General features: G+C 40.0%; 1 protein-coding gene across 5 annotated transcripts in view; it reads right to left on the reverse strand.

Annotated features, from left to right (window-relative positions):
- GHR (growth hormone receptor) overlaps positions 1-22,557 on the reverse strand; it is a 271,389-nt gene that overhangs the window by 225,411 nt on the left and 23,421 nt on the right. Inside the window, exon 1 of one of the 5 annotated variants that reach the window (XM_035714891.2) lies at positions 53-199. The exons of 3 other annotated variants lie outside the window; for them this stretch is intronic. The gene's annotated coding sequence lies outside the window, so the exon portion shown is untranslated. Of the gene's footprint in view, positions 1-52; positions 200-22,557 lie in introns of those variants that run through there. One more of the 5 variants, XM_035714898.2, reaches the window with a different exon arrangement.

The following is a 22,557-nucleotide window of genomic DNA, read 5'->3' on the forward strand; positions in this document are numbered from 1 at the left end:
CAAATAACAGCATTTCACTAAGTTCTAGGTTCACATTGAATGAGTCACATACCTCTCTTATAAAGATGATTTCTCTGGGCTTTTCAGGGCTGTCCACAGGATGGAAAGTCCAAAGGGAAACAATCTCCCAGGAGCGTGTGTTCAGATGCGCACTCGCCACCATTCCCAGGCCACAGGCTGACCGGCAAGCATTATTAAGCATCTACTTTGTGCTGAGCAGACACAAGAGTGGTTGGTTCTAAACATAAACACACACACACACACACACAAAATCTGATTCAAATCCTATCCCTGAAATAGAACTCAGAATGTCACAATTGTTGGTTTTTAATCCTTTCTCTGACCGTGATCTGACAGAATGACAGTGAATTTTGAGAGTTCAGATCTGGGTAAACTGATCAAATAGCTACTTTTTCCCTGTCATCATGTTAATGATAATGTTTTGAACATGGGCCAAGCCTTCCCTTTGTTAAGTTTTTCTTGGCTCGTGCTACATCATTTGGTCTCTCTCTCTCTCTCTTTTTTTTTTAAAGATTTTTTATTTATTTATTTATTTATTTATTTATTTATTTATTTATTTATGAGAGAGAGAGAGAGAGAAAGGCAGAGACACAGGAGGAGGGAGAAGCAGGCTCCATGCCGGGAGCCTGATGTGGGACTCGATCCCAGGACTCCAGGATCACGCCCTGGGCCAAAGGCAGGCGCTAAACCACTGAGCCACCCAGGGATCCCCTCATTTGGTCTCTTTAAGTGGGCATCACTTTTAGATTTGGTCCCCTTCCCTAACATGTAACTATGTATCCATTCAGGAAATAGTGGATATCATGAATGATTGATTACCTCTTTCCTCAGTTATCCTTATCATCATCAATAAAAAATCTGGGATATTGTAAAGAAAGAGGCTTTTGTTTTGTCCAAATAAAATGAATCTTTGAGATCTCACAGGATCTTAAACTTACAGATGGGGTGGAAGGGAACCTATATTCATTAAGCACAGGCTCCTTGGGCAGATTCATTTGCAAGCTGTGATGCTGACCATTAAAAAAACAGTAAGTGTGAATGCCAACAAGAACCACAAGTGTGTGAGAGCAGAGATGGGGTGGAAGGCAGGAAAGACAGACCAAAGCAAACAGGAGTTCCCTGACAGCCCATTAGAGACAGCAGCAATCTGAAGTGCTGTAAATTGTTTGAATCTCAGAAGCACCCAATTTCTGTTGAATTTCTGTTGGCCATTATTTCTCCCTCAGAAGAGAAGTTTGAGAAGAGGCTTCATAATTACGTAAAGTGGAAGGGGAAAGGAGGATACAGTTTTTAAACAATTTTTCTCTTCAGTCAGCAGTTTTCTCACCATTATTTTCATAATTAGCTCAGTCTGCATGACTTTAAAAAACCATGACTTTAAAAATGATTTAATTTGATGTATTTTTCTTAACTAATACATTAAGTTGCTCCATGAAAAGGGTATTCCTAGTCAAAACAGACCTCAAAGACAAGGATAAAAAGCCCTGTTTCTCCACTGTCAAATGGCTGGTTGCAACGTGGGTTCCCATTCACTCTCCCTCATGGGATCTCACCATTTTTATTTCTGACTCTGACGTATCGGTTCCAAGGCACAGGCAATTTCTGATTCATTAGCCACTCCATTCCTATACCCAGGGGGAAGATCCACATTTAAAGCTGCCTGAAGGGATCCCTGGGTGGCTCAGTGGTTTAGCACCACCTTCAACCTAGGGCCTGATCCTGGGGACCCGGGATTGAGTCCCACACCAGGCTCCCTGCAGGGAGCCTGCTTCTCCCTTTGCCTGTGTCTCTGCCTCTCTCTCTCTCTCTGTCTCTCTCTCTTGGTGTCTCTCATGAATAAATAAATAAAATCTTGGAAGGAAGGAAGGAAGGAAGGAAGGAAGGAAGGAAGGAAGGAAGGAAGGAAGGAAGGAAGGAAGGAAGATGCCTGAAACTTAGGCAATTTGAAGGATCCATTTCAAGTAAAAAAAACAAACCCTAATAACTACTACAAAATGCCCATGATCACTTGAATGCCACCCATGAGAAGGGAAAGCAGAAAGGAGGGAAGTTGAATTTGAAGGTGACAGTGTTTTAACAATTACAGTTGAATACACTGTGTTTTACATTTTTACACAAAAGCACCAGGACAATACATTGCTAGGCCCCTCTCAGGACTCAGGAGGGGTCCGTGCAAATGAGGAGCCCATAAGGCTTTAGCTTCTATGGCTTCACAAGGAACCTGCCTCTGTTTCTGCCACCAATCTCCATTGCCACCTTTAGAGTCAAACCAAGGAAGAATTCTAGCTCAAGAATAATTCAGATCCCTTTTACTAGTTTCCCTTAACCCAGAGAAAGACTAAGCTCTCAAAAGAGACATAGTTCAAATTAGCATTTTCGTTTTTCTCAGGTAAGTACCCAGAAGTGAAATTACTGGATCATATGGTACTTCTGGTTTCAGTTTTTTGAGATACCTCCATACTGTTTTCCATGGTGACTGCACCAATTTATATCCCTATAGTGCACAAAGGTTTCCTTTTTCCACATCCTCATCAACACTTGTTATTTCTTGTCTTTTTGATGCTAGTCATTCTGATTGGTCCATTGGTAGATGTGATATGTATATATACAATGGAATATTACTCAGCCATAAAAAAAAAGAATGTGATCTTGCCATTTATGAAACATGGGTGGACCTAGAGGGTATCATGCTGAGTGAAATAAGTCAGACAGAGAAAGACAAATACCAAATGAGTTCACTTATATGTGGAAGTCAAAAAACAAAACAAACAGCAAAAAAGAAAAACAGACACCTAAATATAAAGAACAAACCTGTGGTTGCTGTGGGGGGTTGGGGGGTGGGGGTGAGAGGTGGGGGGGTGGAAGGATAGGCAAAACAGGTGAAGAGGATTAAGAGGTACATTTTTCCAGTTAAAAATAAGTCACAGGGGTAAAAAGTATAGCATGGGAAATAGTCAATAATCTTATAACTTTGTGTAGTGACAGATGGCAACTGAACTTCCCACACTGAGCATATAGGAATGTATATAGTTATCAAATCACTGTTGTAAGCCTGAGACTAATATATGTCAACTATGTTTCAATTAAAAAATTGTTTTAATTTTTAAAAGTTCAAGAATTAAAGGTAAAAAAGTGGAAAATTATAGAAAATTAAAATATTGTTCCTACAGATACAGGTTTCTGATCCTCAACATACTACCCATACCCCCTTGATCATCTTGTCTTGAGCATCCTGCTTTCATAGGATGCACATTACCACAACGTTCCTCTTCATGGAATGTTATATTTAGTGATCAAAATTTACCTCTCTTTTTTTTAAAGATTTTTTAAAATTTATATATTCATGATAGAGAGAGAGAGAGAGAGAGAGTCAGAGACACAAGCAGAGGGAGAAGCAGGCTCCATGCCAGGAGCCCGACGCGGCACTTGATCCCGGGACTCCAGGACCACACCCTGGCCCAAAGGCAGGTGCTAAACCACTGAGCCACCCAGGGATCCCCCAAAATTTACCTCTCTCTTAAATTCCACCCAGCCACCCACTTTTTTTTTTTTTTTTTTTTTTTTTAAGTTCAAACAGGATCTTCCATTGTGGTTCCAGGCTCAGGTCAGAGAGAGATGCTTTATTCAGAAATAATTTGCCAAAGACTTCTGCAGGCTTTTGGGGCTATTTGTGATGACTCTCACAGAAAGAGTTTTATAAAAGCCCAGCCTAACTATGTTCCAGCAAGTGACTGGCTCCCCAGACAGTGGCTAGAGCTCATGGCCATCCTGAACCAGGCACTTCCACAGTCAGAAGAGGAGACTCTCAGAAGTACATTGGCAGACAGACATACTGTAATGACCATTCTAATTCATTTACCAGATTTCCTGAGCTTTGCCAAAGAATAAGGTCTCATCTTCAGAAGGCACATTGTATGATTCACCTAATTAGGTTCTGGTTATGACCTACTGTGTATCCAACACAGACCCAGAAAACAAATTCTTTCTAGCCACAGAGAAATCTTATTTTTGAGCCATTCATACCTCTCCCCTATAGAGCAGTTTCATTCTTAGCCTTGGCTGCTTATATGGCAAAAATAATGTTGATGGTCATACAGCATCTTTAGTCATACACGGACTTTTTTCCCCCAGTTTTGTTATTTACTTTTTTTGTTGAAGTATAATCAACATACGTGTCACATTAGTTTCAGGTATACAGTATAATGATGCAACAATTTTATACATACGTTGCTCAATGCTCAAGATAAGAGGACTCTTAATCTCTATCACCTATTTCACCTATCTTCCCTCTGGCAACCACCACTTTGTTCTCTGTATTTTAGTCTGTTTTTGTTTATCTTTTTTTGTTGTTGTTCGTGTGTTTTTTAAATTCTACATATGTATGAAATCATACATACATGGTCTTTTTTTTAAAGATTTTATTTATTAATTTGACACAGAGAGAGAAAGAGCACAAGCAGAGGGAGCAGCAGGCAGAGGGAGAGGGAGAGGCAGACTTCCCACTGAGCAGGGAGCCTGATCCGGGACTCCATCCCAGAACCCTGGGATCCTGACCAGAGCCGAAGGCAGACACTTAACCAACTGAGCCACCCAGGCACCGCATTTCATATTTGCCTTTCTCTTGTATGACTTATTTCGCATCCAGGTCCAGGTCCCTCACTATGCAAAGAATCTACACATTTAAATGCAACCCCTGTCTGAATACCAACATTTTTCACAGGTAATACTAAAATTTGCATGGAACCACAAAGGACACAAATAGCCAAAGCAATCTTGAAAGTAAGAATAAAACTGGAGGTTTCACAATCCCACCTTTCAAGACATACTATAAAGCTGTAGTAGGGATCCCTGGGTGGCGCAGCGGTTTAGCGCCTGCCTTTGGCCCAGGGCGAGATCCTGGAGACCCAGGATCGAATCCCACGTCGGGCTCCCAGTGCATGGAGCCTGCTTCTCCTTCTGCCTGTGTCTCTGCCTCTCTCTCTCTCTCTCTCTCTCTCTCTCTCTGTGTGACTATCATAAATAAATAAAAATTAAAAAAATATTAAAAAAATAAAGCTGTAGTAATCAAAGCAGTATGGTACTAGCACAAAAATGAACATATAAATCAATGGAACACAACAGAGACTCCAGAAATAAATCCACATTTACACAGTCAATTAATTAATCTATAACAAAGGAGGCAAGAATATTATAACAGGGAAGACAGTCTCTTCAACAGATGGTGCTAGGAAAACTGGACAGCTACATGCAGAAGAATGAAACTGGACCACTTTCTCACACCATACATAAAAATAAACTCAAAGTGGATTAAAGACCTAAATGTGAGGCCTGAAAACATAAAACTTACAAGAAAATCCAGGCGGTAACTTTTTTGACATGAGACATAAAAACATTTTTGAGGGTATGTCTCTGCAGGCAAGGGATACAAAAGAAAAAATAAAGTATTGGAACTACATCAAAATAAAAAGCTTTTGCACAATGAAGGAAACCATCAATAAAATGACAAGGCAAACTACTGAAGGGGAGAAGATATTTGCAAATGATATTAATAAGGGGTTAATACCTCAAATACATAAAACACTTGTATAACTTAACACCAAAACAAATAACCAATTAAAAAATGGGCAGAGGACCTGAACAGACATTCTTCCAAAAATTACACACAGATGGCCAATACACATGAGAAGATACTCATCATCACTCCTTAACAGGGAAATGCAAATCAAAACCACAGTAAGAGATCACCTTACACCTGTCAGAATGGCTAGAGTCAAAAAGACAAGACATAATGTTGGCAGGGATGTAGAGAAAAAGGAACCCTTGTACAGCCACTTTTGAAAACAGCAGGGAGGCTCCTTAAAAAATTTTAAATAGGATTACTAGATCATCCCATAATCCCATTACTGGATATTTATCCAAAGAAAATGAAAACACTGATTTGAAAAGACATATGCACCCCTATATTTATTGCAGCATTATTTACAGTAGCCAATACATGGAAGTACCCATCAATAGATGAATATTCATCAATAGATGAATGGATAGGGATCCCTGGGTGGCGCAGCGGTTTGGCGCCTGCCTTTGGCCCAGGGCGCGATCCTGGAGACCCGGGATCGAATCCCACGTCGGGCTTCCGGTGCATGGAGCCTGCTTCTCCCTCTGCCTGTGTCTCTGCCTCTCTCTCTCTCTCTGTGACTATCATGAATAAATAAATAAAATCTTTGGAAAAAAAAAAAAATAGATGAATGGATAAAGAAGATTTTATATACATATAAAATATATCTTATATATTAATTACTATATATAATATCCAGCCATAAAAATATAATATATAATATATATAATTATAATATATATATAAAATATACAGTCATAAAAAAGAATGCAATCATGCTACTTGCAACACTGACTTAATAGTAGAGTAACCAGCAGAAGGGCAGCATCAGAGAGGACATCCAAGTCTTGAAATCACAGAGTAATTGATTTTCTAGAATACTAAGAACCTCCAAAGTGATTTGTTTGAACCTCCCCTCCAGCAGCAGGAGTCAGGTCCCCAGGACTCAGAAGCTTGTCCATCTAGCAGCAACTGAAGAGATCCACTCTGTAGAGCTCCTCTCCTTACAGGGCAGGCAGCTTCCTTGGGGATTAATGTTTAGAAATTCCTTATATTTGCTCACTTCTGGATCACAGTCCCCAGTCTACCACTCTTATTCTGGAAGCAACCAAGAATAACCCTCATCTTACTCTACCAATGACAACCCTTTCAACTCTTAGGAACGATATATCAAGTTCCACTTAGGCATCTATTTCTCTTTCTACTATTAACCATTTGGCATGGTTTCTTGCCCTTTCACTATTCTGGTACCTGCTTCTAAATGTTCTCTAATTTGTCATAACCCTCTTGAAACATCTCACCTAGACCTGAAACTATTAACCTTGATGTGGTCTATGCATATTTGTACTAGATATTTCTACTTTTGTGTAACAGCATTTATACAATCTACAGTTGAATTAATTTGGGGATTAAGCTCCACAATTAAGCTCATGGCCAATTACATTTAAAACCAGAATGTTCTCTAAACTAGATTCTTTTTTTTTTATTTTTTTTTTAATTTTTATTTTTTTTTTATTTATGATAGTCACAGAGAGAGAGAGAGAGAGAGAGGCAGAGACATAGGCAGAGGGAGAAGCAGGCTCCATGCACCGGGAGCCCGACATGGGATTCGATCCCGGGTCTCCAGGATCGCGCCCTGAGCCAAAGGCAGGCGCTAAACCACTGAGCCACCCAGGGATCCCTCTAAACTAGATTCTTTAAGAAGAAAAGATCATGTGCCTCTAGGAGTTAAACCATCTTACAATGATCATCTTCCAAATTGATATCTGAAGGATGGAATTCCATAATTTCCACACACACCTGTACCCTGCACCTCCCGCTTTGACCTAAGGTCAGCAAACTCATCTTCAAATTCTGCCAAACGTCTACATGGTACCATGCTGTATAAAAGTTGTCTTGTAATTTAAGACTATAGATCCTCAGTCAAATGGTTATCAGCCCTAAAAAAAGGTCATCTAGCCTAACCCAGGTTAGGTAAATGCTCTATAAATCTCTTATATTTTTATGACTGTCTCCACAGCATTGATAGCGTTCCAAGGTCAATAGTAAACATTGTTACTTACTAAGCCATCAGATAAATGATGAGTTCCCCTACTCCTGCACTCTCTTTTATAATGTTGATTGGTTTTATTACTTTTTTTTAAGATTTTATTTCTTTATTCATGAGACACACACACACACACACACACACACACACACACACAGAGGCAGAGACAGGCAGAGGGAGAAGCAGGCTCCATGCAGGGAGCCCGACGTGGGACTCGATCCCGGGTCTCCAGGATCAGGCCCTGGGCTGAAGGCAGCGCTAAACTGCTGAGCCACCTGGGCTGCCCTGTTAATTGGTTTTCAATGTATTTCCTTCCCCAAATTTCTCCCAGGAGCCATAGTTCTATCCTAGGGCACTGAGCCGTGATAATATTCTTGCCTCTGCCAATGACTGATTCTGTTACCTTAGAAATATGTGTAAGCCTCTCAAGATCCTTGTTTTCCCATCTGAACAACAATCCCAAAATTCCATTTATTTAAACAAAGATGCATAGCACATCCTATGGACCAGGCATAGTTCTAAGCACCTTAATAATTCATTTAATTTTTAGGAAAACCAGACTTAAGGACAGAAAGGTTAATGAATTTTGCCAGTATCATATTGCTAGCAAGTGGTAGAGCTGGGATTTGAATCCAGGTAGTCTGGCTTTTGCATGTGTGTGCTTACCCACAATGCCCCCCTCTCTCTACATGTCTCTACATAATGTTTGGATAGTAAGGAAGAACTTTATCTTCCTTGGGTATGGAAGATCATTGATCACACTGCTTACATAATAAGTAAATCTCTTAATATATAAAAACAACTGCTTTATTTTTCATGAGTTCCTCAGAGAATACCTTCTCCTGGGTCTTTTTTTTTTTTTTTTTAAGTTACTAACCAATGGAAAAATCACTCAAAATACAGCTCCTTGAACACAGAATGGATGCAAATCCCTTGAATTGATTTGGATTCCTTCCAGTCACAACTGTTGGAAGTATTTACCCGAAATGTTAAGAACCATGAGAGCCAGCTGACCTATTGCCAGAACAACAGCAAATCAAAAAAGTGCTACGCCAGGCACCAGGAATCTGAGGGAAAGGAAAAACGCATTTCCTCAGAAAAACATCAAGGTACAGACTATTCCAGAGCTGAGCACTAGAGCACTGGCCCAGTTGAAGGTAAGAATGGAAAGGTTCGCAGATATTTGCAGGCAGTTTGCAGTAGCATAAACAGTGACTTAGGACCTCACAAATGAGAAAATTCTCAGCATTTATTACCTCGCTCCAGGCTTGTCTACACACACACTCCCAGTCGGTAAATTCACTCAAGTTCAGGATTTTCTGGGTGCTCACTACTCTCAGGGCTCTGATCCCAAAGGGTTCAGGGCAATGGATTTTTAAAAATTAATAAAGCCACTTCATAAAAGCTATAAACAAACTCTTCAAGAATGTGGACTGATAGGAAGAGAAGGAAAAGTTGGAAGGCAAAGTGGTCACAGAAGCAGTTCTACTGAGTGACATTTTTTTTTACTCCAAATTTAGATTCAAACTGAATCCAGTAGTCCTCCAGCTGAGTAAGACGCACACCAGCACTGCACAGAGCAGAGCCCTAACGGGGATGCTTCTGTCTCACAGAGACTTCACAGAAGGCAAGGTCTTCCAGCCTAGGACTAAGGTCTGTGGCAGAAGAGTCTCTAAGTACAGAATTTCTCTCTGGCAAGTTTCTTTCTGAAGGGAGTTGATGGGGATCAGCTCTAATCATCAGAAGGACACTGATGGGCCTTTGAATGACTAAGAGTCACACTTCATTTAAATGAAGCAGCAAGACATAGCAACAGAACATTAGCATCCAACTAATGTTAGAGATGAGATGACCAATCAAGATTCTAGAGGGAATCTTTTGGGAATACAAATATGAATGTGGATTTTTAACCTGTGGCTAATTGAAATATTCTTCTGACATAGTAAATGAAGGGAAGAAAGAGCAGTTAATAATTGCAAGATAATTTGAAGCAAATGATGCAATGTGTATGTACACGGACTCTAGTTCACACACACACCCCTACATTCTTCTACACCTCCTTTAGGAGGTGAGACTGTTAGGTTGGTGCGATAGGCTAATTCTTGACATGTTTTTCTAAAAGATAAAATGAATATTTGCCCCCAGTGAGTAAGTGTTCCTGGGAACTTTCCAGAAAGAAACTCTACAATGTAAAAACCAATAAACAGAAAATGAAGCAATAGCCCAGTAAAGTCCAAATTTGAGAACTCAAACACAGCTTATGCTTATTCTGGTACCAAGGGCGCTCCATTTCCTAGTTGAGGAAGAGACACACACATCACAGGATCTAAGTCCAGGAACTCTCTGGGTCTCTAGGTCTGAGGAGGCTGTTCTCCTGCTAAGTCTTCCCTGGGCACTAGTCTGATTATCATGGGAATTAGGATTCTGGGAAGATTTGTGAACATTGGCCAGAAGGGAGGGCTCATGAGACTCTAACAAACAGTGCTTGGACATGACTTGTGGAAGCAAAAGAGGGCAGTTCCAGTGACAAAGAGAAAGCAGACCTTTCTCCTGCTACCATGGAACTCATTGTTTTTCCCTCTGTCTCTTCTGGCATTTCCTCTAAGATAGGCTGAGACAGAAAATTGACTGGCCAAAGGGGAACACTAGATGTGAACAGGTCCAAGCCTCAATCTCTTGAACTATAAAGTGGGGATAACTCTACTGTCTCTCCTACCACAAAAGCTTGCCATAAAAACCCGATGTGTATGTATGATCCACCTGCTACAGATTGAATATTTTGTGTCCCCTTCAAATTCATTTGCTGAAATCTGACACTCAATATCATGGTATTAAGAAATGAAGACTCCAGGTGATTAGGTCATGTGAGTAGAGGCCTCCTGAATAGGATTAGTACTCTGAAAAGAGACCCCACAGAGCCCCTTAACCCCTTCAGCCACATGGTGACAAAGCAAATGCATGGCTCTCTAAGCCCAAGAAACAGGCTCTCACTAGAGATTGATCTTGTTGATGCTTTGATCTTGGACTTCTTGGCCTCCAGAACTAGCAGAAATTTCTGTTGTTTATAAGCCACCCAGTCTATAGTATTCTGTTAGAGCAGTCCAAATGGATTAAGACACTATCCTACTATTCTCCTTTATCAACAACTTAGAGACCACACAAATAAGGAATAATTTCCCTTCTTTTCTCACTTCCCATCAGGCTATCATTAGACCCAGACCCACCTTTCCCAATAAAAAGTGGGGCAATGCAGTTTATTAACAGTAAGTAATAAAACAGACAATAAGTGCCCTGTCTCAAGCTCCCAAATTGCCTTTTTCCCAAGACAAGAGAATTTCTTTCCAGGATGAAGTTATTTGGAGTTACCATTTATCATAAACTTATAATTAAACAGGACTCCATTTTATGGACTTTAAGAAACCAGATTGAAATTTACGTTGCCTGACATTTATAGACATATTTAAAACAAATTTGTTCTTCAAAATCATCACATTCATTATAAGAAAAAACAAACGCTGTCCAAAGTCACTGTTTTGGCTTTGCCAAACTGATGCCAACCTCTGGGAAAACTTGTTCTGTTTTTCCTCTTGACTGAGATGCTCATTATTAACCAGTGTATCTCACTGCTTTTCATTATATCTAACTCGTAGAACAAGGAACTGAGGTCTGTGTCACATAGTACCTACAATGCAAGCACTTTATTTATTTTAGAAAGAGGGAGAGAGGAAGAGCATGAGCAGGAGAAGCAGAGAGTATCTCTAGCAGACTCCCCGCTGAACGTGGACACCAACTCAGCCAGATCTCACCACCACGAAATCATAACCATGAGTTGGAGGCTTACATGACTACACCACCCAGGTGTCCCAATGCAAGCACTTTTAACAGAATGATCATTCTCTATGTTCAAGGTCACAGAGTTGCTCATTTGGCAACAGGAAGCAATTATTCCACTAAAGAGAATCCTCTCCTATCTCTTCATTATTTTCCTACAAATAAATATATTCCAGCACACCTTTTCAGCCAGTTTAATTCACTCACTAGCTTCACTACCCCCTAGTTACTTCTAATCTGGGAAGAGTCTGCTTCTCTTCCTTTATTTGTGATGGTGAAGATAGAAGATGATCATAATGACAGATATTAGCAAGTACATCGTGTGTGTGCATGTGCAGACACTTATAATTGAGAATACAGACTCTGCCAAGGACTCCAGGGATCCCCTGGCTCAACCCTCTTTGATCCCCATTATAACTTGACAAAACTAAGATCACATGGCTGAGACTACCCTTCTGTTCGTTCTTCCAGGCCATTAGCCCACATCTACAGAATGGATTCATGACCTTCCTACCTTTCCTCAGCTTCCCACTCGTCTCTCTGGTCTCTCTCAACTAGGTCCACTTTTCCCAGGCTGCACACCTTTCCATCAACTACCACCATGCAGAAACCTCATTCACACAATGCATCTGAGCTTTCCACAGAGGTGTGTCTGAGGGTACACCTCCACTGCCAATTCCCTAAAAATTCAAAAGTAAAAATAAACTTAAAGTAAATGCTGCAGACCAAGCAAAAGGGCAGTTTCAATCAGAATAAGAAAAGGGAAAACCAATTTTTGAACCAGAACGTGAGTTCCCATTCATCATTACATCCTCAGTACCTAGAGCAGTGCTAGCATATCTTAAGTGCTCAATAAATACACATGCAGATTCCTGAGGAGCTCTAAGGCCCAGTCATCAGCAGGCAGAAGAAGTAAAGGCAATATGCATTAGAAGCCAGAAGACCTGGAATCAAGTACTGGCTCTGACAAAAATAAATTATATGGCTAGGAGCAAATTTTTTCCTTGGTAAAATTAATGGATTTCCACTAAATTACTTCTAAGGTATTTTCTACTTTAAAAATTCTATGATGATAAAATATATGCATTATAGCTAAAGGTTGAAAGGTCTCTGAAAAAGGTTTGTAGTTAAGCCTCTCGCTACCTCTCGCCTTTATTTTATATTTCCAGAAAGATGATGCACTGTCCCATTTGGAAAATTTCCAGGAAAATATCTGAATCTCCCATTGTCATCTGCTCTAAGATTTTAGTTTTTTAAAAAAAATCATTCTCAGATTTAACCTAAAATCCATTTCTATGTTTATATTGCTGTTGATCAATTTAGGACTTAACTATCCAATTATAAAATTCCACAATTCCCATAATCTTGGAATGTAATTTTATTTCCAATGCAAGTATTAAAAGATATGGCCAATAAGGCATAAAAAACATTTTCCCTGAAGTCGTATCATTGACTAAATCATTAAGCTTGTCTACTGTGCTTTTCTGCAAATATACATTTGTAGCAGGACTTGATTAGTTTTCTACCAAGAAATACATGTTTATTAAATTATATCTCATGCACCAGGACTCCTTATTTATCTTAGTAATTTTTAATGGAAAAGTAAATGAAACATTATTATATAAATGCTTAGAGAGATGACAGTAATTTTATTCTAAATTAAATAAAGAAAAGGTTAAATAAATATTGCAATCTTTCAGGAATTACAGTATAAGCCTTAAAATCATAAATCTCCCACTTACTTTTTTGTAACTTATGCTTAAAATATTTATCAGTGTAATATTGAAACAAAGTTCTCATTAATTATTTTCTGGCAATTTCCTGGTTTTTCAAAAGTATAAGTTAGATGATATGCCAACTGCCATTCAGATCTTAATTCAAATATTATATTTTTAAAGATATCCTAGTTTAGTAATACATTTTTATGTCACAGGAAATGCTGACATGTCAACCTTCTATCAGAATCTTTGGATTAGAGGGTCTCCTTATATATACATGTGTTCTCAAACATATACACACCCACATTTTGTTTTCAAATATCTAAAACACAGTACTCAGTCTCATAACCATAATAAACCAGAGACAAAGGAAGAAACTTACTTTCAGTTCTAAGGAATGACAAATATCTGGATAATCTCATCTATTTGAAAATACACCTCTTCCTTAAGAAATAATAATTTACATATTATGACAAAGTAGTTAAGAGTATATGAGAATTAAGAAAATCATTAAAATTGAAAGTCCCCTTCCACCTTGCATCTTTTTGGGTGCAAAAGTAAAAAAGGAAAAAACTCAAGCAAGTACTATTTAGTTTCATTTTTAATAAGAAATGACTTCATAATTCCCATAGCCATGCTGAAAAATAAATCCTATTTCTGACTCAGAGAGTCTGAGCTGAGAAACATTAAAATAACTCTTAATGGCAGAAACACAGTCATGACCCGTTACAGGCTGACAAGAGAAAACCAATAATTCAAGGAAGCCCTAAACAGAGTAATTCCCGGGTTTTGTTAAAGTCAGTGTCTGTATCTGGGTTGGAAATGTGAACATCAGATTTGATGCTTTTTAAAAAAGATTTTATTTATTTATTCATGAGAGACAGAGAGAGGCAGAGACATAGGTAGTGGGAGAAGCAGGCTCCCCCTGGGGAGCCCAATGTGGGACTCCATCCCAGGACACAGAGATCATGACAGGAGCAGAAGGTAGATGCTCAAACACTGAGCCATGCAGGTGCCCCTTGATGCTCATTTTTAAGGCTCTACTTCCAAAAATGTGGCAGTTTCATCAGAATTGACTTCTTAGGAGCCAGCTCAGGTCTCTGATAGGAAGAGGAAACCACATACTGGAGGGATTAGGTCTAGAAGTTCTTAGGTAGGGACTTGGAGGTGGTCTTCCAGAGGTGAGACTGAAGAGGTAACACTCATTTTCTTTTTTCTTTGTTTAAAGACTTTATTTGAGAGAGTGCACAAGAGTAAGCGCAAGCAGGGTGGAATGGCAGAGAGAGGCAGAAGCAGACTCCTTGATGAGCAGGGAACCCTGTGTGGGGTTTGAACCCAGAACCCTGGGATCATGACCTGAGCTGAAAAAGCCCCGCGGGCACCCAGTAGCATTCATTTTCTGTGCTTTTCCATGTTCCTCAACTAGTTCCCACCAGCCTCTCCTGCTAATACTCGCTTCCCTAAGGTTAGGTGCTCACACCTACCTCTCCCTGGATAAATCTCCATGCATTTCATTTCCTCTTTTCATGTTCCCTTCTACAAATAGTAAAAGAGCTCTGGTGATGAACTCAGCACCCAGCAAGGTGCTAGAGGCAGGGGTAGAACCAGAGTTGCACGCAGTCCCATCTTCATGGTACTGATGGGCTACCAAGAAAAGATGAACAAAAATCAAATAATCCTATAGATAAACACAGAACCAGTCAAGGGCAGAGAGGGCAGGCCTCCCTGAGGAAAGGACAGCTGAGCTGATCGTCATCAGGTAAGGGGGACACAGTAGCAAACAAACAGCCTCATGATTTGAAAGATGATAAATGAGCCATCACCAAAAAGGAGGACTGTGACATAGAGCTAGAGAGGGAGTCAGGGGCCAGACCATGTGGCTTTAAAAAACAAGAAACAAAAAACAAAAACGATGTAAAGGTTTGTTCAAACAGCACTGGGGAGCAACTAAGGAACTGTATACAGATAAATGAATGAAATAATGAGGTCCAAGGACACCTGGGTGGCTCAGCGGTTGAGTGTCTGCCTTCGGCTTATGGCATGATCCTGGAGTTCTGGGATCGAGTCCCACATCAGGCTCCCTGCGTGGAGCCTGCTTCTCTCTCTGCCTATGTCTCTACCTCTCTCTCTCTCTCTGTCTCTCATGAATAAATAAAATCTTAAAAAAAAAAACAAAAACAATGAGGTCTGAGTTTAGAAAAAGGTCACTCTGACCAAGTGTGGTGAACAACAAGGTGGGGAGAGGATAAAATTTAGCCATCCTGGGACACCTGGATGGCTCAGTGGTTGAACGTCTGCCTTCATCTCAGGGTATAATCCCAGGGTCCTGGGATCGGCTCCCCATATTGGGATCTCCACGGGGAGCCTGCTTCTCCCTCTGCCTATGTCTCTGCCTCTCTTTGTGTGTCTCTCATGAATAAATAAATAAAATCCTTTAAAAACCTTTAGCCAGTCTGACCACCAGGCTAGTTCACTTGCCCCCCTCTTACCATCTGTGCTTAGGAGTGGACAGCTGAGTCCTCCTTGACCAGGACCTCCCCTTCATTAATGTGGGCTGCTCCCATAAGTCACCTGTGTCACTTCTTTGTCCTCATCGGCCAAGAAGAAAATTACCCATTGTAGGAATGGAAGCATCACCCAGGTATGAAACACTCAGGGGACCTTCCATTCCTCAGCTGCAAAGCATGATTAATGGGGGGATGCTACACACCTCAGGATATATTCAAGGACATGGGAGCCTTTTGATGCCTCTCAAATAATACTGAATAAGGTTCTAGAAAGCCATTTGAAGAAAACACACTAGAGCTATAATTTTGCCAGTTTGGTCTTCATTGATTAATAATGAAAGATAACTCTTTCCTTACTGACAGGCACTCAAATGAGCATCATTAATATAGCCTTCATGAGTAAACATTTGGTTTCTTTCAAATTCCCCATTAATCTGTCAACTATGAAGAAACACTTTGTATTGCTTTTGGCTTGATCAATGGTATTTGCAGATGTGATACCCTGCAGATGAAAAATGTAAGTTTAACATGAAAAAAAAATCATTGCAATCAGTCACAGGACTGTTCCAACAGAAGATGAACCTATTGCAGAGAGGAATAAGCACTCCCAAAGACAAGTATTTGCATAATTAAGATCCATTCCAAACTTCCTGAAGATAAAACTAACTTTAAGTGCCTGAAGATAAAACTAACTACGGGTCAGCATTGTGATAATAAGCAATGAACATTATGCAGTTTCATTTAAAACTCACAACAAAATAAATAAATAAATAAATAAATAAATAAATAAATAAATAAATAAATAAAACTCACAACAGGGGGCACCTGGCTGGCTCAGCTGGTAGAGCACACGGGGTTGTGGGTTTGAGCCCCACGTTGAGTATATTGATTACTTAAAAAACAGTTTTTTCAATCAGTCAATAAATCAATAAATCAATCTCACACAAAATCATTTCACAGGCTGATGAAAAAGTAAGGGGCCTATATGGCTAGTAAATGCTAGAGCCAGGATCTGAAACTTTAACTTACTTACCTACATAGTAAATTTAAGTAAACTGCTTACATGATATATTAGTCTGCTTGGGCTGTCATGACAAAATACCACAGACTGGGTGACTTAACCAACAGAAAGTTATTTCTCACAGTTCTGAAGGCTGGAAGCCCAAGATCAAGAGGCCAGCCCATTTAGTTCCTGGTGGGAACCCTCCTCCTGGCTTGCAGATGGCAGCCTTCTGGCTGTGTGCTCAGTTTTAAGGCCACCAACCCTCTTGGATTAGGGCCCCATGCTGCTAACCTCATTTAACTTATTTCACCTTTACATATGCCCCACCTCCAAACACAGCCACACCAGGGGATAGGGCCTCAACATGAGAATTTGGGGAGGACCCAACATTATGTCCACACAAAACCACAAGACAATGAGAAGAGTAGGAGAGGCCTCAAACACCCCTGAGCATTCCACTTCTCATCCTGTCCCTGTCAAAGCAGGAGGTGTATTCGCTGAAGCTTCAAAAAGCTAGACCATCATGAGTGTCTGAAGACGTGAGACTTATTCATCCAGTCTCTAGCCTGCTGGCAAACACAAATAAGTAGCTCATTCATCTCACCATCCTCGTGTCTCACTCATTAGTCTTCTATTTCTTCTTTACCTTTGCTCATAGGCTGTTAATAAATGAAAGTGATTGAAAATTTTCATCATCATACTGCAAATGCCCCTGTCAAGCATTTAGCCCCAGGGAGCAAAATTTAGTAAAGACCTTTGACTGAAACACCAGGCAACAACTACTGGCATTTAGCCTTTGAAAGTGAAGTATAAACAAGCAGATAATTCATTATGTTGAATGTAGTCAAAAGACTAATTTATTAGTGCCAGAAAACAGGTATTTGGTGGTGTGATTTACATAGCTTCTCTAGTTTGGCATCATTCTCTCTCAGTTAGACATTACTCAAGAGCCTGGAAGGAAAAACTCTCTTCCTTAAGCAGAAATTCACATTAATGGAGTTTGAACAAATGAAGGGTTATAACTTGTATTAACATGTGGCCCTTAAAAGACTTAGAACTATCCTGAAACCAACATAAAACCTCAAAATACATACTAATTATAAAAATAAAACTCCTAAGTTTATTTTTTATAAATCCTTAGAGATTATAGAGTTCAGAACATTTATCCTTTACTATCTTTATAATTCCAAGTATTAACAAATATTAGTTTTTACATGCAAGAGAATTTCATTAGAAAGTTGTTTTAAAATAAATACTTATCTCACAATATGAAAAATAAGGACTTTCTTGGGCAGCTAAAGTATTTCCTGGCCTTTTTCTAACTGTTGTCATTGGTGAATTTACTGCAGTAATCATACGCAGTATTCCTTATGCTAAGTGTGCACACAAACTACCTATGGATGTAAAATCATATATATACATGTCTGTGTATGCATATACACACACACAGGGACTGGGACATGAGAAGAACATGGATCCCATTTCCAGTTTTTTACCTTTATGAAGGCTGCTATCTGTACCATAAAATCAAAATTAGTTATGACAAGTGCACAACCATATATGACACCACGAATGAAAGGCTCAACTCATAATTTAAATTACTCAGTAGATGAGAGACATTGTACCCCTATTCCCCACCCCCTCAAATCTTCTCAAGTTAGCATGAGCTATATGGAAGGAGTGGTTCACTTCATGAGTCAACTTATGACAGGGTTGAATGCACATATAAGCAACCTTTCAGGACAAAGAGTAGACAGGGCTTCAACAAGAGAAGATAATCCATCACATCAGCCATTTGCATTGAAAACAGCTTGGCAGCAGTTGCCTCGAACCGCCATGAAGGGAAACTGCTCTGGGAACTGTGCAAGAATGAAATCAACTTTCAGATGCATCTCAGAGACAAAAATTCTCATTGTCCAATCAATCCACATACCTGGAATGGTATTAAATCTCTAAAATGGACAAATCCCCATGGATTATTGTCCCTAAACACATGTACATTTACCTTATATTCTACATCACAATGAATACATCAATATCTAAGAGACACATGGACATCTTGCAGGGTTGAGGAAATATATTTTCATTCATTATCATACTTGATCCTGAAAACATCCTTATGGGCTGAGGTTAGGCATATATTATAATTTCCATTTTCCTAACAAGGAAACTGGAGCAGAGAAGCCCAGGATCATGTTAATAAGCAACTTGCTTGGGTTACCAGAGAAGAACTAATGCTGCAGAGTTCAAGCCTCAAAGCTACCTCTTGCAAAATTCCCTCTTGCTCACAGCAGATCAGTCTTTCTTCTGTTTAGGCCATCAACTGATGAGATAAGGCCCACCACATAATGGAGAGAAATCTGCTTTGCTCAAAGTCTACCAACTTGAATGTTATTAATCTCATTCAAAAATACCCGCACAGAAACAGAATTATGTTTGACCAGAAACAGGTTTCCCCCACTATCTGAAAGAAGAGTGTTCCTATGAAAACTTTTGTAAACTGAAAATAACAGAAAGCAAAGAAGCAATTACTGTTCATTGACAAGGAAAATTTTTTGAGTGTTCCCAGACCTCCAAAATAACCTATTTTAGGCTTTTCTAACACCTTAGCACATATCTTGGTAAGAGATGCACAAAATAAATCAAGGTTTAAGTTAAAGGTAGGAAACACAGGCAATAAGCTTAAATTCAAGATTTTTGAAGTTACATGGAATTCTGCAATCCACCACATGTGAACAGTATCAAGAGACAATAAAAACATATCCAGTGAAGTGGAGGAACCAGGAGGAAAAAGATAACAATCTGGAATGATCTATCTTGTCTTTGTCAAAAATAATACTAACAAACAGAGGTTGGGTTATACAGATTAATGGCTTTGAAATATGGGGAATCAAATAACTGCTCTGAGGCTCAGTATTCCTCATCTAGAAGACATGAATCATAACAGCACCTACTTTCTAGGTTAGTTGTGAGAAATAAATTAGATATTTATGTAAAGCACTTGGAACATTGTTGGCACATAGAGCACTCAGTAAATGTCATTTTTATTATTGTCATCACATATAAAATATCACAAAGTTGATAGTGTAAATTTTTCTTAATAGAACAAGGCACAAAGGATTATTCCCTTTGAAAAAGAGGTCCTGCACAAATCAAGTACATATTTTACAATCCTATTAACTCAAATGTACCCCCACTTAAATCTCATGCCAGGAAGCTGCCAATTAATCAAAGAAATCAGTCTTCTCTCCTGCCCAGGTGTTTGCTCCCAGGCAGACACAGCAAGAAGCCACGAGGAAAGCTGAAGGAGCACTAGGACTTCGAGAGCCTTCCGCAACCCAGCACAGGAAGAAGGGAGCACAATCTCTGATAATTGCCTCTTTCCTCCCTAGGGAACGCCAGTCACATCCCAACTAATGATCCAGCTCTCAAACAGGAAAGAATGAAAAAGAGGATAGGAGGAAGTGTCATTAAAACTCACCGGAAAATGAACTAATCCTCTGCCTGCCCCCCATCCCCTTGCCCCCAAGGAGGTGTCCTCCACACATTAGTACTGGGAGTTCTGCTCTTAACAAGTTGCATCTCCCCTTCCCCTGGACCCTGGGATTTTTCCATCTTCAAAAATTAAGTTCCCTTTGGTTTCAAACAACTAGCTTATACATAAAGGTGCCATTTGTTTGCCATCAGTTCTCTGCCTTTAGAAATAAGCAATTCAAATAATTTGAGCCTTTAAGACAATTGAACTCAGTTTCACAAATGGAAATGCCTTCAAGAGCTAGGGAAGGAACATAAAGGGATGAAGTAAGCCCAGCCAAAACTGTGGGTTTACTTTGGAGAACTTTTGCCACTCAAAAATATAAACTTAATTGTTGCCCAATCTTTCCAATTTTTCAAGAGAAACTGGAAATTTCTTTTTAAATGTTAGCAATGAACTTAAAAAATAATTAAGCTCAGTACCCATTTTCGGAGAAAACGCACCTAGAGATTTCCCGGTGGGAACTCCAACCTAGTCCAACTTCAAAAGGAAACAACACAAATAGAAATATTGGGAACTTTAAAAATGCCAGCCTTCTCCTCCAAAGGCAATGCTGATTGAATTGGGCAAGGGTAAGCTTTCAGGTGATTCCAATAGACAGCCAGCACTGAAAACAACTAATCTGGTCTAACCTTTTAATTCTACAGATGAGGGAACAGTGGCCCAAAGATTAAACCAACCTGCAGCTAGCAGGAGAGCAGGAACACAAGTTCTCATCCCAATATGCTGTTAGCAAAACTCTAATACACATGCTACTTTTTTCCCCCCAATAAATGGGAGTTTGGGTTTCAATATACGTAGTCTGTAAAACATTTCAAATGTTCCCCCAGCAGAAGTGTTAGCTTTTGACGCCAGCATTTTTTCCCCTAAATCCAATGACTATCATCCAACATCTACTTGGACTATGAACTTCACAAAAGCAGAGGGCTGGTCAGTGCCCCCCTCACCTGTGAGGTAAGTCAGTGCCTCCATAAACACTGAGTCATTAAATGATGTTACCAGGATTTTCAAAATTCTAGTCCCACACAAATTGGGAATCAAGTTCCATGAAAGCTCAGAAATTAATCTCCTGCAGGGAAATGTCTGTAACTAAGTCTGACTCCGAGGAAACAAATGGCCAAGTCTTGGCTTTAACAGGATGATCACTTAGGAGCTGTGAACAGTAAGTGAAAGAATGGCAAGCTTTTCACAGGAACCTGTATCACTGGGCTTAAAGCTTCCTTTCCCTGCAAGAGCACAAAAGGTACAGACAACTGTACTCAGATCACTCTCACTACCACTGCCTCTGTGTATTTATTTTCCCTGGAGCTGAACCCTTGCCAATAGCAATAGCCACAGTTAAATATCCTGTCTGGTTTCCTGACTGCCGGTGACCAAGAACTGCTGCATTCCCTTGTCTGTCTGCACTTGAAATCGTCCTCTTCACACACTCCCGGGGATTACAACACTCAAAAATGGAATACAGCTTTGTGATATTATATTTACATCTCCAAAGATCTGGTGATAAATACCAGGCTTCCTTTCATCCTCTGAAGATGTTGGCAAAATCCTACTCATTGTGCAAGAGTAAGACAAGTTATTGCTCATTCGGTTTATTATTGAAGAATACACCTCTGCCCTACCTGTCAGTGAACACAATGCAAGCGTCTCTCTCCTTCACGGTGAGCTGTCTTTCTAAAATAACAAATCTGATCGTGTCACTTATCTATAGAAGATATGCTGGTGCAGCTACCTACCTAAGGGGCCCCTGGGAAAAGTCTCAGATCCCTGACATAGCTTACGAACCCCATCTCTTTTCCTAGCCTCATTTCCTTTTGCCTCCCTCAAACATCCTCTAGTTCAGCCACTTCAAACCACTCCTTTTCCTAACACACCATCTCCTTTATTTATTAAACACTGATTTATTTAAAGATTTATTTATTTGAGAGAGTGGGACAGGCAGCGGGAGAGGGAGAATCTCAAGTAGACTCCCCACTGAGCATGGAGCAGATGTGGGGCTTGATTCCAGCACCCTGAGACCACCACCTGAGCCGGGACCAAGAGTCAGAGACTTAACCTACTGTGTCCCCCAGGTGCCCCCCACTATCCTCTTTTATATTTCCATATTTCTGGGTTGTCTCTTTAAAGAACACCCTTTCCCCTTTTCTCAGCCTAATGACTTCTTCTAGAACGTCCAAGAATCACCTCAAATGGCACATTTTCTGGGAAGACTTCCATGACTCCTCTAGGAGTCATGAGTCCCTGCTGCCCCGGCTCTGCAGCCCCCAGTTGGGCTGGCTGT

The sequence above is a fragment of the Canis lupus genome, chromosome 4 (genome assembly GCF_003254725.2).
Source record: "Canis lupus dingo isolate Sandy chromosome 4, ASM325472v2, whole genome shotgun sequence".
NCBI classification, from domain to species: domain Eukaryota; kingdom Metazoa; phylum Chordata; class Mammalia; order Carnivora; family Canidae; genus Canis; species Canis lupus.